The following is a 9669-nucleotide window of genomic DNA, read 5'->3' as shown; positions in this document are numbered from 1 at the left end:
TGGTATGGAGACGCACTTGCAACCCCAGCGCTGAGGGTGGAGATAGGGAGATTCCCAAGGCTCCCTGCCCACCCAGGTGAGCCTCAGGCCAGTGATACACCATGCCTCCAAAACCAAGGTCGATGGTGCTCAAGGAGGAACAGCACCTGTGACTGCGAATTGCCTTCTACATGCATGTACAAATACACTGACGTGAAACTGTACATAAGTACACACTCACACACTCACACCCACGCACTCACACACAAACCTGCATACACATAAACGTGCATGTTCTGAGAGTGAAATGGCAGTTGTTAGGGAGCATTTAGAGATCACAAGAACATCAACATTTCAAATACTAGCAGCGAGACTTTGCTCAGTGAGAGAAGCAAGCCTGGTGTAGGAGGGACTGTCTGTCCGCTGGGGAGGATTGCCAGCTACACACTTGCTCTCCAGATTTACCAAACTCCATCTTTGGGGCTGGGCTGGACTGCTCAAGAACATGAAGCAGGCTGGCAGAGAGGAGAGAGGACACATGGATATAATGTCAACAAGCTTTTGTAGCCACTCTCTTCAGTGTGGTTCCGTATCACTAAAGGATGCAGTTGAATTTTCAACGCATATTGGGTATGGGTGCTCATCAAACGTTTTCATCGTGTAGGGTGTTAACCTTTCTCTCAGATCAGGGATAGAGTGCTTGACTTGGCATGCAGGTGACCCTAACTTCATCACCATCACCTGCCAAATCAGAACAAGCAAGGCAGACACACTGAAATGAAGCCAGAAAGAGTCCACACAGCCCTTCGTTGTTCTCTCTGTATTCACTTAAACCATCAGGTCAAGGACAAAACTTTTTTGTTCCAATACATCGGTGCCATTGTAACCGCCCTTATCTGACCTGCAGTGAAGGTGGGAGTCTTGGTTGGACTCCGGGTGTATCTACTGTAGATGGGCCTCATGGAAAAGGAATATTTTAGCAGCAGGGGATGATGTTATGTGGGTCCAAACTACGAAAACAGACGGACAACACATATCAGTGGGGTTGAGCGGAAGCTTGCCTCTGCAGTCAGATTGCCCGTGATATTCTCCTGGATCAGTCACTAATTATGAAACGGAGCCACTCACTCGATTTCTGTTTCTTCAGTTGCCAAACCGAAGAGGGTGTGAACTCTTTGTGAGGATTCCAAACCAATTACCAAGAAGATAGACCTGAAATGCGTGAGGTTACCGTGTCCCCTGCCTCCAGCCGTAACTGGCCTTTGATGAATAGCATGACCCTGAGAGGCCATTCTGGAGTACTTAGTGGAGGATGACATAAGAGTATCTGATCTCACTGACTCTTTTTATTAAAAGATAATCTTAAGGAAATTGTTCATTTTAGTTTATTAGAGTCTATTGCTGGGTTCTATTTCTGTGACTATAATTGTTCCTTCTTTCTTGCCATTGCTGAAGGAACAAAGACATCATTTCCTCCATTTCCATGCAGAAATGAGATGCTGGCTTTGTGTTCCTCCAAGGTCAAGCTGAGCAAAGCACCTGAGAGTTTGGGGGCACAGCAGAGGCAGGGGAGGAACTGCATGGGGTCCACCCTGTGAGAAGACAGGCTGGGGACAGAGGAGAGGAGGTTCCAGCAGTGAGGGGATAGAGGTACCCTCCTTCAAGCCCTGACTTGTACTCCAGTCCTTTCCTGGTGGTCCTGCAAGGTGGCAGAGGCTTTGATGAACAGCTGACATGAGGCAGGAGAATGTCCTGAAACTGCCCCTTCAAAGGACACATTTGTCCTGGAGTGGTAGTGAATGTCTATAATCCTGGCATTCTGGGGGCAGAGCCAGGCAGATAGCAAAGTGAAACTAGACTGGTCTACATAGTGAGTTGTAGGCCCACCATAGATAATTTAATAGGTCTTATCATCTAAGTATAATATCATATAAATGACAAGACAGTCTCAAAAACAAAGAAAAACACAATAAACAAAAAATACCTAAAGGTACCACTGCCTTAAGATCTTCAGAGAGAAGGGATTGCAGCAGAAACCTAAAACCTTGGCGAATCAGTTTGCAAGTTTCTTGTGTTGTTTCAAGGATGGAGGTGCAATCTACACAGCACTTTAAAGCTTGGAATCCTTATTAAAACAGGGAATGAGCCAAAATTCAGACGTCTTGTGACCCAAGGGGAAAGATAGAGATAGTATGGTGTGAAACTTTTGTGTTTCATTGTTATAAATATGAAGTATTTCTAGGACCCATGAAGCCCAGCTGCTGAGTTCCCAAACCAGGTAGAAAAGATTTTTAAAACGCCTGCTTTTGATGGTGATCACCGCACTCCAGGTCTCTGGCTGTCAGACACAGTAGATGTTCTCTCCCCAGGACGTGGATTCCTTTGTGGAACAGGAAGGCACGGGAAGCAGGGAGCCCTGGGTTGTGTACCTGGTGTAGGGGATCTTGAGGGCAACTCACTTGAAGGGGTTGCTCCAGATCATGCCCCAGCAGCCCAGGCCTTGAGTCCTCGCTGCAGCAAAGGCCTTGCCATATTCCAGGAACCTCAGGGTATCTGGATGAAGGCAGCCTCTTTATGAAGGTGTGATTTATCTAGGTATTTCTTTTTTTTTTCTAATACTTTTTTGTTCAAGTAAAGGTCAAATTTCACATCAAAATCATTGAAAAGAGAGAGAGAGAGAGAGAGAGAGAGAGAGAGAGAGAGAGAGAGAGACAGGCAGACTGACTGAGTCTAATTTAATTCTGGCTAAACTGAAGCAAAATAATTTTATCTGTTCAGAAGACTATATTACATTAGTACAATTTTTCTGTATAGAATTTGATCAAAAATATTTATACTATTTGACATAATAATTCTACTTTCTTAGAAATAACCTAAGGAAATACTCTGAAATACAGATAAAACTCCCAACCTATAAAATGTTCATTATAATTTTATTTGCAGTAGTTGGAAAGAATCTGAACAAAATTATTTGGGAAATAGTTGGATAAATAATGATATGTATGTATGTATAATAAAATGCCATGTAGTAATTAGATGAAATATTTTGAAATAAGTTTTTATACCATGAAAAATATACTAAAATATTAAGTGATAAAGCAGATATACTCTTTTAGAGAGACGATAATTCCATACAAAAAGCATACAATAAAAATAGTAGACGCGGGTTGGAGAGATGGCTCAGCGGTTAAGAGCACTGACTGTAAAAAAAAAAAAAAAAAAAAAAAGAGCACTGACTGTTCTTCTGAAGGTCAAGAGTTCAAATCCCAGCAACCACATGGTGGCTCACAACCATCTGTAATGAGATCTGACGCCCTCTTCTGGAGTGTCTGAAGACAACTACAGTGTACTTACATATAATAAATAAATCTTTAAAAAAAAAAATAGTAGACCCAGCCCATATGGCTACCTAGAGTACCATTAGGTTAACACGTATCCGTTTCACAGTAGAATACCCAGCAACGAAAACAAACTCTTGTCCCATCAAATAATAATCTTTCTTCCTTTTCTCTTTTTAATTTATTCTTTTCTCTGTACAATACCCCCTGACCAGCTTCCCATCTCTCCATACTTCCCCACGCCCCAGATCCAGTTCGCCTCTGTTTCCCTTCAGAGAAGAGCAAGTTTCCCAGGGAGCTCCACCAAATATGGTTTAGCAAGCTACAGTAAGACTAGATACAAGCCATCATATCAGGGCTGGGCGAGGCAACCCAGGAGGAGGGAAAGGGTCCCGAAAGCAAGCAAGGAGTCAGAGACAGCCCCACCCCTCGTCTGTCTGTCCCACACTGTTAGAAGCCCTGAAAGAGCACCAAGTTACACAACCATAACATACATGATATATATGATATATAACATATAATCAGTCACATGCATGCAGGCTTCCTGATTGTGGGTTCAGTCTCTATGAGCTCCTATGACATCTGGTTAGCTGATTCTGTGGGCTCTGTTCTTGCGGTGTTCTCGACTCCTCTGGCTCCTACAGTCCTTCCTCCTCCTTTTCCACAAGATAGCCTGAGCTCAGAATTAATCTTTGAAATCCTATTGTTGGTAACACACCCATAGGTAATGAGACGCCGGAGTGATAGCTGAGAGGAAGGTAAAGTAGATAATTACATAGTGAAGAGGAAATCTATGACTGGGGAGAAACAGATGGAGGGTGCTGGGTAGCATTAGATGTCTTGACTTGGAGAACAGTTGCACAGGGACTTGTTTGTATAGCTATTAAAATCTGTGCATATGTTTTACGTAGTTATAAATGGTACTTACAGCAAAATACTGGAAACAGTAGAAAAAAATAAAGTATCTTGTAAAAGAAAAGCTGATGGCAAAATTATAGTTGACTTTTGTTCTTTTCTCTGATTAATGTATTTCCCAAATTTCTTTAATCATCTTTTAGTTATCAGATAACCAGTCAAAAATAAATAAAGGCTGTTAAGATTGTCATCATTGCTGTTGGATCTATTATCTCTCTCTCTCTCTCTCTCTCTCTCTCTCTCTCTCTCTCTCTCTCTGTATATCTATCTATCATCTATCTATCTATCTATCTATCTATCTATCTATCTATCTATCTATCTATCTCTGTATCTCTCTCTATCTCTCTCTCCTCTCTCTCTCCTCTTTCTATCTATCTCTGTATCTATCTATCTGTCTATCTTCTATCATCTATCAATCATCTATCTATAATCTATCTTCTGTCATCTGTCTGTCTGTCATCTATCTCATCTATGGATATGAGAGAAGTCTAGACTGGGCCCAGGGGATGTTGGGGACATTTGTTCCTTCTGATACTCACATAATGATTAAATTATCTAAAGATACATTCTTATCATAAAACATGGTCTCCTATAAAAGTTTCAATTTGTTTGAAAGCTCAGTAAAGATTACTTTCAAGAGAGACTTTTATTAGCCTTGACATCAGAGCTCCAACGAATGCTAAGTAAACAACTTAGTCAAGTGTTTGTGTTGGAAAATTGAATCGTAGAGGTCAACCAATTGTCAAGAATACATTTCAGCAAATTGTTTCCCCTGAAGAGAGGTTAAAACGGGATTCAAAGCCTGCTGCGGAGGTATGCAGGCTTCAAAATCTGCTTCACTTTCAAAGATGCGTAGGCTACTGGAAAAGGAGTAAAATCATGTTTTGCATGATTATTTTAAAATGGATTTGCTATTACCATACACTACGCATTTGTACATGATACTTTACAATTTATGTTTATCCATAGCCTTTATAATATGGAGATAATGATTTCATAGATTTTTATCAGATTTCCAATGTGATTCATAAGAATCACAATATTTTGCCCTATTATTTTCCTATTTGGAAATTAACCTGAACAGATTTTACAGATTATGTACAAGATAGTTCTTCCAAGGTTTTCAGTACACAGCAATTGTTTAATCTTTTTTTTTCCTGTCTTTGACAACACCAAAGACTTTTGAGAGAAAAAAAAATCATTTAATTATTATAGAAATTATATTTCTTTTTTTTTTCTCTTTTGAGACAGCATTTTTCTATGTAGCCCTGGTTCACTATATAGACCAAACTGGTCTTGAACTCACAAAGATCCACTTGCCTTTTCCTCTAAGTGCTGGAATTAAAGGCTTAAAGGCATTTGTAGCTCTTCTTTCTCTGGGGGATTGGGGGGGGGGTGTTGTTGGCCACCCAAGGACAAAGGTAGCAGAAAGTGGGGCAGGGTTTGGATGGCCTGAACACCCATGGACTGACTTCTGGGCTCAGCTTCAGCAAGATAGTTCAATTTTATTCCCAGTGACCAAGGGCTCTATAGATCTTGGGGCCTGGGTAGGGAATTCCAAGGTGGATATACAATTGGCTAGGGCTGAAGGCTGCCTGGCAGGTTCTTGTTAGGAGAGAAGAAGGTGAACCTGTAATCTGACCATAGACTACATGACTGTTCTCAGAGGGTTTTTTTGGGGGGGTGTTGGGATGGGGGTTATAGGTGGGAAGGTCTGATTGGTCATAACACAGTACCTACTTAACATATGGTGACGTGCTTAATCACGCAGAGCTTGCAGGAAGCTTTGTGCAGGGTCATCTTCTGGATTAGGCACCCATACTTAGAGGCACTCTCCAGATAAGATCAGGCAGAGAGGAGGAAGCCCCACCGAGAAAGGGAGCCTTCCATTTTTTGCCAAGCTTATCCAGACACAGTGGGATTTGATCTTAAAGCAGGCTCTTCCAACAGTGTGACCACCACACCCAGTCTTAGTATTCCAAAGGTATAATGTCATTGTTCCGGAGCTGGGGAAACAGCTCAGTTTGAGACAGCCTGACTCCACGACAGGCTTCAAGTCGGCAGTGCAGGAGACTAGGCCTAAATCTGCTTCCAAGGATTGGGTGAATCCAGGCAAGTCCATGGCCAGTCAGTTACTGAAAAACAAACAAAAACAAAAAAAATCCAGGCCTCTGACAGTCAGTCAGAAGCTGCCTCACCGCCTGGCCTGAGGCAAGGGCCATGGGGTCAGCAACAGTTTCCAGACTTCCCCAGCAACAGTTTCAGCCCCCATCCTCTACCCCAGCAATGGTTCTGGAATGTCCCTGGAGATAGAGCCAACAGATTAAGAAAAAGGTCACCTACCCCTCCCCAGAATTCCCCTAATGTGTTTAAATTGGGCCAGTGAGCTCACTCTGGTGCCTCCATCTTGGTAGAGGGTAGACCCCAGCATGCTGGACTTCTGCAGAATAAAATGCTTTTTGCTTTTATGTACGATGTGAGTCCAGGATATAATTCTTCAGTGAATCATGGACCCTTACAAGTTGATAGCATGTTTGCTATTTGTGTTGGTACTTGCCCCCAACCCCAACCCCTGTGGCTGGTGTTGTTCTGGGTGATTATGGGACCTTGCTGGAGGTGGGCTTTGAGAGTTCATATCTTTCTCCCGCTTGCAGCTTACTCTGCCTTCTGGGAGGTGAGAGGGCCTATCATTCTGCTCCATTCCTGCTGTCATGCCATCCTTGCCATTACAGACCCTCTCTTGGGAAAAACAAGCTGAAACAAACCCTTCCTTCTACAAGTAACTGTAGGTCATAACGTTGTAGTATAGCAACAACAACAAAAGAACGAACAACACAACATGGAAGCACAGAAATTGAGTTTGATCCTCAGAATCTGCAGAAAAATCTGAGCCTAGTAGTGCATGTTTGTTATATCATGGCTGGGTGAGAGACACGGGAAGAACCATGGGGTGGTTTGAGTAAGAATGGCCCCCATAGACACATTGTTTGTTTGTTTGTTTGTTTGTTTTTTGTGTTTTGAATTTTTTGAGACAGGGTTTCTCTGTATAGCCCTGGCTGTCCTGGAACTCACTCTGTAGATCAGACTGGCCTCAAACTCAGAGATCCACCTACCTCTGCCTCCCAAGTGCTGGGATTAAGGGCATGTGCCACCACTGCCAGGCAGACACATATTTGAATGCTCAGGGACTGGCATTAAGGAGGTGTGGCTTTATTGGGGGGAAGCATGTCACGGGGGGGGGCGGGTTTTGAAGTTTCCAATGCCGAAGCCACGTCCAGTGGCTCACTCTTCCTGCTGCTTGCTGATCTAGAAGAGATCTCAGTTCCTTTTCCAGCACCATTTCTGCCTGCACATAGTCATGCTTCCTGCCATGACAATAATGGACTAAACCTCTGAACCTGTAAGCCAGCTCCAGTTAAATGATTTTCTTTATAAGGAGAGTTGCCATGTTCATGGTGTCTCCTCATAGAGTCTTCTCTCCCCGAGCCAGTTAGTTACTGTTTATATAACCTTAGCGAAGAACCTCCTGAGTCTTAGAAGTTTTCCGCGAGCTTCACGAGCTGCCCTAACACCTCCACGAGGGAGTGTTATTAGTCTGGAGGAAATAGTCACAATGCTGAATAAATAAAAACAAAAGACAAGGCAGAAGATGTGCAAGATTTACCTTAACTGCTGAGATGGGAGACCCTTGTGTCATGAATAAGAATGGCGTCAGAATTAGATGCACAGGGTACTGGATAGACTGGGTCAAATTGAGAAGGGAAACCTGAGCTCTCTGAGGCCAAGACACCCCCAAGGGTGGTGTGAGTCAAGCATACCGATTTATTCTCTCCAAACTTAGCAGTTAGTTAACTGATTTCCCCTCTTGAGGATCAATAAGAGAAAAGGGAGGAAAGAAAATGGAATGGGGGAATCCTAGAGGAAAAATTCTCTTACTGGTCAATGAGAGCGGGAAATTTTCTTTTTTTTTTATTTCAAATATAATATTCTAAGGTTATACAAAGAGAACAAAGCAAAAGAGGAAATTGTGGTTCCTGAGGTATCAAAATGCTACACAGCAGTAAGGTTAGTGTAGCATGGCCAAGGCTGCGTGCGGTCCATGGGCTCTGCTGGCTGGCTGGTCTCTGGGTGACATGTGGCATAAGGATTTTCCCAACACAAGGACATCCTTGGCAGGTGGGAGTCAAGGAATACCACAAAGTCACGGCAGGCAACAAACTTCACCAAGAGATTTATCGGGGAGAACATAATGGCAGCTGCCTCTGAATCGAAGGCGAGATGGCAGTGGGCCGGTTAAAGGGCGGGCTTTTACAGGGTATTTGGAGCATGCGCGGTGAGTAAAAAAGTACAACACTGCTGGAAGCATTACTGGCCACTAACTCTGAAACATTGTTTGGCCATTAATACCGAGTCACAGGGGAGGAGGTTTCCAAGTCTCAGAGCCTGCGGGCAGGCCAGGGTCAAGACAATTTTCCACTGGCCTGTTGTTACCCTACATCTGGGCGTGTGTATGTTGCTCCTATCATGGGCAAGGCTGATGAGAGCTGCTCACTGTATCTAAAGTGTGTGAACAGTATGTACTTTACTTCTTTTTCTTTCTTTCTTTTCTTTCTTTTTTTAAAAAAAATTTTATTAAATATTTTCTTCATTTACAATTCAAATGCTATCTCAAAAGTCCCTTATACCTTCCCCCCACCCTGCTCCCCTACCCACCCACTCCCGCTTCCTGGCCCTGGTATTCCCCTGTATTGGGGCATATAATCTTTGCAAGACGAAGGGCCTCTCCTCCCAATGATGGCCGACTAGGCCATCTTCTGCTACATATGCAGCTAGAGACATGAGCTCAGGGGGTACTGGTTAGTTCATATTGCTGTTCTTCCTATAGGGTTGCAGCCCCCTCCAGTTCCTTGGGTACTTTCTCTAGCTCCTCCATTGGGGGCCGTGTGTTCCATCCAATAGCTGACTGTGAGCATCCACTTCTGTGTTTGCCAGGCACTGGAGTAGCCTCACAAGAGACAGCTATATCAGGGTCCTATCGGCAAAATCTTGCTGGCATGTGCAATAGTGTCTGTGTTTGGTGGTTGATTATGGTATAGATCCCCAGATGGGGCAGTCTCTGGATGGTTGTTCCTTCTGTCTCATCTGCAAACTTTGTCTCTGTAACTCCTTATATGGGTATTTTGTTCTCCATCTAAGGAGGGACGAAGTATCCACACTTTGGCATTCCTTCTTCTTGAGTTTCATGTGCTTTGCAAACTGTATCTTGGGTAGTCTAAGTTTCTGGGCTAATATCCACTTAACAGTGAGTGCATATCATGTGAGTTCTTTTGTGATTGGGCTACCTCACTTGTGTAAATGTACCATATTTTCTGTATTCATTCCTCTGTTGAGGGACATCGCGGTTCTTTCCAGCTTCTGGCTATTATAAATAAGGCTG

This window comes from Mus pahari, chromosome 4, assembly GCF_900095145.1.
Source record: "Mus pahari chromosome 4, PAHARI_EIJ_v1.1, whole genome shotgun sequence".
NCBI classification, from domain to species: domain Eukaryota; kingdom Metazoa; phylum Chordata; class Mammalia; order Rodentia; family Muridae; genus Mus; species Mus pahari.
The sequence above is the reverse complement of the archived record's forward strand: the minus strand, read 5'-3'. Positions refer to the sequence as shown.